Source organism: Ailuropoda melanoleuca, chromosome 2 (genome assembly GCF_002007445.2).
Source record: "Ailuropoda melanoleuca isolate Jingjing chromosome 2, ASM200744v2, whole genome shotgun sequence".
Lineage (NCBI taxonomy): Eukaryota > Metazoa > Chordata > Mammalia > Carnivora > Ursidae > Ailuropoda > Ailuropoda melanoleuca.
Window position 1 is genome coordinate 142,691,034 of NC_048219.1, and position 8,683 is coordinate 142,699,716.

The 8,683-nt window shown below is 40.1% G+C and overlaps 1 pseudogene; it reads right to left on the reverse strand.

Moving 5' to 3' along the window:
* Positions 1-565: 565 nt before the first annotated feature.
* Positions 566-1,630, reverse strand: LOC105238071 (annotated as a pseudogene).
* Positions 1,631-8,683: the final 7,053 nt, after the last annotated feature.

The following is an 8,683-nucleotide window of genomic DNA, read 5'->3' on the forward strand; positions in this document are numbered from 1 at the left end:
ACCCTGATTGTACCTTTTGTGGCGAGTACTTTATAGCCTTTAAATACTTGTTGCTTTACATCTTCTGTTTTTAGGATGATATCATCTGTTGGACTATGGTCAGGCTGAGGATTCAAGTAAATGTCTCTTTAACCTTTAACTTTATGTTTTACATGTCTTTTCTTGTCAGTGGGCTCAAACTCCTTATTCCTGTATTCCTTAAATTTTTCCCCTTAGCTTTTTATTCTATGTGGGAATTCTGGTCAAATCAATATAGATTAGCCTCACATATTTTTTTTTCCACATAAAGAAGCATTTATTTGAGGTTTAACATGAAATCATGTTATACAAATAAATAGTGTGTTTATACAAATGAAACTTGTATAAACACAAATGAAACTTGTATAAACACAAATCTACATCAGTCATAACACAGATAGCAAAAGACAAAGTAAAAACAAAGAAAACTAATTGGTGGCTATATACAGTTGGACATAGTTGTGTCTTGTACACTAGAAAGTCTTTTACAAAATAATCATCTTAGATCAGCAGAAGACCAATCTTCAATGTCCTCCTGCAAGATGGGTTACTTTAGCAATCTCCTCCACAGGACAGCATTTTCTGGTGTATGCCTTGCACTCTGCCTGCAGCGTGCAGCTGCCAGACATAGATATGACACACAGCCTGCAGTAAAGTTCCCACTGTTTTCTCCAACATTCTCCTGTGGCTGGTAATTATTTTGGTGACTGCCACCCCCTCAAGACGCCTTGCCGTAAGTGCTCTGTTGGCCACTGTAGTCTGCATATCCTTCCCTGTCCACATCCATAGTTCTCATAGTAATACCCACTATAATCATAGCCATGATGGCCACCATAGTTTTGATCACCACCATAGGCAGTATTATAATTTCCATATCCTTGATCATAATAGTTATTAAATTCTTGGTTCCAGTTTTGGCCCCAGCCTCATCCATGCCCGCTACTACCACCTGGTCCACCAGCTGCAGCACCTCTTCCTCCTTTTCGTTATTGCCCTTGCTGCCTATATACCTCTTTGGGTTGTACAAGTTTAGTTTCACACTTCCCAGAAACAATTTGATGATAATCTGCTCCTAACAGTTTCTTTACTGGCTCTTTGTCTGTTTATGATGTGATGAAACAAAATCCTCTTCTTTCATTTGTATTTGTATCCATGGAAAGTTCAGTATTTTCAGTCTTCCCAGAAGGCTTCCAAATATTCTTTAATTTGTTCTTCAGAAGTATTTGGGCTCAGTCCACCCACAAAACCTTTTTGGGGGGTTCGTCCCCTTTTAGAGTTTTGGCCCTTTTGGGGTCTATCAGTTTTCCATCCAGTTTGTGTTCTTTCAGTTCCAAACCCATCATCCTGCTGATTTTTGCTTGCATTGATCTTGGATCCCTCTGTGAATTCCTCTATGTTGCTGTACTTGTTTGTGTCCTCCATGGTGGCGGAATTATAGGTGGGAGGTTGGTAGTCGGGGGGAGGGGCTGCTGGAGTGCATTCCAGTCCTGGCAGCACTGGTGGTAGAGCATTGTGTGGATCTGGATTTAAAATGTGAGAGATGAGCTAGCCTCACATATTAATTCTCTTTTTTAATGACCTTCTTCTCATTGCCACCTTGTACCTTACCACTTCATGCTTAGTCTTCCATCTAATCTAACTCTTTTCCATATTTCGCCATTCCATTTTATTTTTCTGTGACAGTGGAATACTTTTTTGTTTAGTAGGCTCCATGCTGGGCATAGAGCCCAGCATGGGGCTTGAACTCCTGACCTTGAGATCAAGACCAGAGCTGAGATGAAGAGTCAGACGCTTAACCTACTGAGCCACCTAGGCACTCCTACTTGTAATCTCAAGTAACAAAACTCAAGACATATTTAAGCAATAAAAGTAATGTATTGGCTAATAAAACTAAAAAGACCAATGTAGGAGTCCAACCATGTCATCAAAGACCTGACTTCTTTACCTTTCTCTGTTCTGCCTTCAGTTTTGTCAGCATGGTTCCAAACTTGGCTTCTCTTAAAAAAACAAACAAATCAACAAACCAACAGACCAAATCCAGAAATCCAAGTTTTATGTTTATATACCACGTTGCCCAGAAAGGAAGAGAGTGTCCTTTTCTTGGCTCTTCCAGAGAAGTTAGAAGGCTGTTTTTCTAGAAGCCCCATTATTATAAAGAATACATTGCATGTTACTGGAAACATTTAATTCAGATGTCCTTCCTGAACCACCCTGCATGCCCCAGAAATGGCATGCACTATGTGGCTGAGGTGTGGGTTACATGAACTGAGCCTTACGGAATGGGGAATGGATTGACCTGATGAATTTAAACCAATCTGAGACTATTCCTAGAGCTAGGAGTTCAACTGGCTTCTCCCTAAACATGTGAGAGAAGGTGACATCTAACTGGAAGTATGGAAACTATGAGGAAGGAGGGTGGGGGAAATGGATGCTAAGTATGAAAACTATGAGGAAAGAGGATAGGGGAAATGGATGCTAAGAAATGCTCCCTACCCTTGCACATGGTTACTTTAAAAATTCATAAAACACCATTTTTATTTTATTGTTCTGCTGCTGTAATCCAACGACCAAATCTGGCCTGCCACCTGTTTTTATAAATAAAGTTTGTTATTATATAACATTATATAAATGAGTAGTTGTAACAGAGACCATATGACCTGCGGAACCTAGAATATTTATTTGGCCCTTCCAGAAAAAGTTGGCTGACCCCTGGCCTAGAAGATTAAATCTAACCTCATTCTGAATTTCAAAGCCCTCTATCGTCTATCCTCACTTGACTGATCTTATTTAATTAGCATTATGCACTATATACAAACTCTCTAATCCAATCAGATTTGTTTATTCACCCACTGCAAACAGTCCACACTCAAGCTCTACTTTTTTTATTTGTTCATGCTTTATCCAACCTGGAATGCTCTTCTTCAATTGTAACATATCTTTGAAGGCCCGTCTCAAGTTTATGAAGTTTTCCATGTTACCTCTACCTACTCTGGAGACTATTTTCCTACATGTATTATTTCTATCACACTATAGTGCATTTTGAGTCTACATATGTTTTATAAATATATGTATATGTCTTACCTACCCAATTAAATGCAAAACTCCTGGACATGAGATTCTTGGTAATATGACTTCTGTAGTCCTTACAGAATTTCAAGCAATGCTGAACAAGAAGTCACTTAAGTAATACTTACTAGTCCTGTCAAACTACCTCATAGCCAGAATTGGTCCACTTCTTTCCACCCCCCTCCTCCAATAACACCCTAATCCCAGCTCCACCTACTCCTATCCAGCCTAATTGCTACAGTCTCTCAAGTGCCCCTTGCTCCTTCTGACCCCCTACAATTTTCTCCCCACGTAGTGAACACACTGACTTTAAATGTTTAAATCAGGTGGTGTTAGTCTCCTATTTAAACTCTTCTACCTGCATGACCTATCTCAGAATTGAAGTTGTGATCTGCCTCTGCCTAAATCTCCCCATCCATCCCCTCTCACTTGGCAGCGATCAGTCAGCTCCCATTTCTCTCAGTTCCTCTGCCTGGAATATTTTCCCTCTAGGTCATGAATGTCTGGTTTCTCATAATTCTGCTCTCAGTTCTCTCTTCCTTGCCTGACCACCCAATCTATATTGCCTCCTGCCTCCTGTATATCACTTTGGATCACATCATCCAGTTTCACCTTCTCCATAGCCCTGACTCAACAGACTGTGTTTTGTTTACTTGTTTAACTGTTTCCCCTCTAAATGCAAGCTCTGTTGAGTTTAGCTAATTTGTTCACCGCTGTATTTCCAGCCCCTAGAGCAATGCCCAGTGCATAAGAGGTATTCAGTAGCTCTTTGTGGAATAAATAAACAAAACCATTCATAGATTTATTTCCTTTTGAAATAGCAAAAGAGAACTTTGATTCATTTCCATAAAAATGCATTTACTAACCACCTTTCATGGTATTACCACTTAGGGTTCTGTACAAAGAAACTGTTCTTAGGGGTTATATTATTTTCCTGGGGCTGCCATAGCAAATTACCACAAACCGAATGGCTTAAAACAACAGAAATGTATTCTTTCACCATTTGGGAGGGCAGAAGTCCAAAATCAGAGTGTTGGCAGGGTTGATTCCTTCTGGAGGCTCTGAAGGAGAGACCATCACTGCCTGTCTCCTAGCTTCTGGTGGTTGCTGCCAATTCGTGACATTCTGTGACTTCAGAGACACTTCAGTCTCTGCTTCTATCTTCGTATCACCTTCTCCTCCTAGAGAGGAGAAGATATGGACACTCTCACTGGATTTAAGAACCACCCTAACCCAGGAAGAGCTCATCTTGATTCTCAACTACTTACATCTGCAGTGATCCTGTTTCCAAATAAGGTCACATTCTGAGGTTCTGCATAGACATGAATTTTGGGGGGATGCTATTCATCAGGGGTTTACAGTACAATACGGAAACTAATAGTCTATTCTTGCTGTAGTATAGTGCACATGGGTTGTTTTTTGGTAACCAGCAATCACCTCCCTTACCAGGAACAGCCCAGTTTCCTATTGGGGAATTTTGTCTCCCCCTCTATTGGCAATCTTCGTAGGGATGTAAATTAATATTCCTCATCTCACTGCAACTAAGGAGCCACATGTGAAAGACAAAAAGGAAGACAGCTAGACTCCTCAGATGTTTTATTTTTTCAAATTTGTATTTCTTTATATTTTGGTAACTTTTCAAGATACGCTTTTACTCCGTAGTTTGTATCCCTTGATTTTAGCACCAGAAATCTGTGAATGCACGGAGCACATTAAGCAATATGGACTCTTGGAACTTTTTATTTTTTTTTTAAGATTTTATTTATTTATTTGAGAGAAAGAGAATCAGAGAGAGCGGGAGCAGGAGCAGGGGGAGGGGCAGAAGGAAAGGGAGAAGCAGACTCCCTGCTGAGCAGGGAGCTGGATGTAGGACTCAATCCCAGGACTCTGGGGTCATGATCTAAGCTGAAGGCAGATGCTTAACCAACTGAGCCACCCAGATGCCCCTGGACATTTGGAACTTTTAATTTTGAGTAGAGGTACACAGGGATGGGAAGTAAAGGGAGTGCATACATTGGAACAGCAGCACTTTGAAAAGATCTGGAAATTGTTCTTGTTGCCTGGACTCCAAGAGCTGTCCTCGTTCCTGTGTTGTGTTCAGGCCTGGCCCTCTAGCCTCCCATCTATCCTGGGAGTTCCTGGCTAGCACTCTGTTAAGTCCTTTTTTGCTTAAGTTAGCCAGAATCCATTCCTATCATTCTCAACCAATGAAACTCAGTTGTTAAGCTGAGATCTAAGATTTTTTTCATTACTGGTGCAATTTTGCATATTTAGCTCTGAGTTCTGACATGGTGAGTTTACTACTGCATGAGATACTACCTTCAAAATGTCAGTTTCATCCCAGCCCTACAAATCAGTGTGATTAAAAGACAGCATATTAGCATTTTTATTAACTTATTTATAACCCATCATGTTTCAAAAGGACTTTATTGTGTTATATTATCCTACAAAGGTAAAGCAAGAAAAAAATACATTCAAAATAAGTGAAAATGAGACAAAGGAGAATAAGGGTAGAAAAGTGAGATGGAGCCATGAGTGAACCTAATCCATAAAATGGTTACCGTGAAGGTCCAGACAGTAGATAGGGGAAAGATGCAATCATATAACAGGGTCTACAGGCTACGGTTGCCATGGTATTTGGCAAGAATATTTTCTACTTGAAATAATACCTTCTTTTTTTTTTTTTTAAAGATTTTATTTATTTATTCGACAGAGATAGAGACAGCCAGCGAGAGAGGGAACACAAGCAGGGGGAGTGGGAGAGGAAGAAGCAGGCTCATAGCAGAAGAGCCTGATGTGGGGCTCGATCCCATAATGCCGGGATCACGCCCTGAGCCGAAGGCAGACACTTAACCGCTGTGCCACCCAGGCACCCCTGAAATAATACCTTCTTAACCTGCATTTGTGTTAAAAGAGCTTGCAGTCTCTCCATAGTAAAGTGGGGTCATGAGATAATTAAGCAACTTGCCAAATAGGAACTGCCTAACCAAATGCCAGAAAAGAGAATACACTTGCTTAAAGTTAATATGTTATCACTGTAAAGATGGTAAAAATAAGCTGAGACATCTGCTTTCCATTTCTTTTTTTCTTTTTTTTTGTTAGTAGTACTCAAAATAATTTAAGCTGTAGTGTCTTTTTAAAAATTAATTTATTTTGCTTTACACAATATTGGGCCTTGGAAACCTTTGTTTTATAAAAATAGATTTATTTTTATAAGTTGAAATGTTTAGGTTAAAAAAAATTTTTTTTTAAGTAAAGTCTAGACACAATGTGGGTCTTGAACTCATGACCCCAAGATCAAGAATTACATGGTTGAGGTGCTTGGGTGGCTTGGTTGGTTAAGCATCTGGTCTCAGCTCAGGTCATGATCCTGGGGTCCTGGGATCAAGTCCCACATTGGGCTCGCTGCTCAGTGAGGAGCCTGTTTTTCTCTCTCCCTTTGCCCCTCTCTCCTGCTCATGCACTCTCTCTCAAATAAATAAATAAAAATCTTAAAAAAAAAAATAAGAATTACATGGTCTACCAACTGAGCCAGCCAGGCAACCCCAAAATTGAAATGTTTTAAATAGAATAGAAGAACTGGCTATTTAAAAGAACACATATAGTCAGTCTATCTGCAAATCAAACATTACTTTTATATTTATTATTTTAGTGATGTGGGGTTTTCACATGTTATAGAAATGTTGGTTCCCTTCTTGCAGCTTTTGTAAGGAAGTGGAGCCTAGATTTTAAATGCAAACACTGCATAAAGATATTACTCATACATAGTAACATAGTAAACACAATCATAAGATACTGATCTTCATTATTGTAATGAAGATTTTCCTGTTTTAATATTTATTGCGCTCCCCCCCCCAAACATTTTCCAGAAAGAATCTGAGGTAACTGTTGAATACATCACAAGTGCCACCTAGTGCTTTCTGAAAATAACTTTTTTTTTTTTTTTACCCCCCCCCCCCCCCGAAAGAGACAGTCAGCGAGAGGNCCCCCCCCCCCCCCCCCCCGAAACAACAAAACAAGATGTAGAAGGCCTGAACTCTCAGGGCAGAGTTTGTTTAAATAGCCCTGCTTTCTAAAAAAGTCTGCTTGTTTTCAGTCAAAAAAGGCTTTGAAAGAAGAATTCGGAAATGAGTTTCTTTGATAGTCATCAGATCACCCAATACTGCTTGGTTTTAATTTTGCATAGGTATAGGTAGAATTAAGTAAATTATGCTAAAGAAGGGGAAAATGAAGGCATTTCATTAAAGAAGTAGCAGCAATATTTTCAAAAAGTATTTTCTTCCAATCCCAATGGGAGCTGACATCCCGCCAAAGCTCTAATTCCGTCATCATTATTTTATACCCCAAGTCACTGTTATTTCCAATGTCCCTGTACTTAAGGCATTGAAACATTGTCATCATCATTGTCATACCACCACCACCACCAGCCAGTCACCATCACAGGCACTGCTGAGGGACCATTGTTGTAGGACCCAGTGCTGGTGTCAAGGAAACAAACACAAGCTTTAGGAGGAAAAGTGTGTTATAATGAAACAGCAGTACTAATGAAAAGCTATAACCCTTATTCCAGTTCACAGAGCATCCCCACCCTTTACCCACTCCTAGTATCTGAGTCCTGTAGTTCTCTTTTGAAATGCCTCTCTCATGTGTTCTCTTTTCCTTCTCTATTTCTGTTTATTCCTCCACTTCATGCCTGGAAAATTGCAACAGAGTTATCCTTTGGTTTCTTGCCTCTCCTACTGCCAGGCTAACATTACTAAAACGCTGCCTTTTACTTTTCATTCTTTTCCTCAAGAACCAGTTATGGCTGTCTGTGCTCACCAGACCATGGGCTTAAATCTCTGAGCCAGGCTTTGAAGGCCTTCTGTAATTTACATGGACTTTATTTGTTGGATATACACTCAACGCTTAATTTTCATCCCAAAGCGCAGGTCTCTGTTTACTTTGGAACCAAAGGTCAGGCTGTACTTTCATTTCCTTTTTTAAATCGTGTGGCTATTTTTTCTGGTATTTCTACTTGCCTTTTTCTTTTCTTTTTTTTTTTTTTTTGTCTCTTGTGCCATTTGCCTTTATATTAGTTACCCTATCACTTATGATCATTCCTTTCCTCCACACACCTTTTTTTCCCTGCTGGCCTCTCTCATGGGCATGGGCATGGGTAGCACATTCTCCTCCAATATCTCCTGATTGTGTTTTCATCTTTTTTTTTTTTTTAAGATTTTATTTATTTATTTGCCAGAGAGAGAGAGAAAGAGAGCACTCGAGTGAGCGCACAAGCAGGGGGAGTGGCAGGCTGAGGAAGAAGCAGGCTCCCTGGTGAGCAAGGAGCCTGATGCATGACTTGATCCCAAGACCCTGGGATCATGATATGGGCCCAAGGCAGATGCTTAAGTGACTGAGCCACCCAGGCGTCCGACGACTGCTTTCATCTTGCTCCACAGCAAGTTACATTGGAACTTCCCTTTTCTTGCTCTTTGGGTTATTTCTTTGTTTCCTGGATCACTGATCTTCCTCTTTCTTTAGTCCTTGTTTTGCTGCAGAATATTTTCAAGCAATTTTCCAAAAATGAGCACATAACAGGTCAATGTTCCAAGTCCTT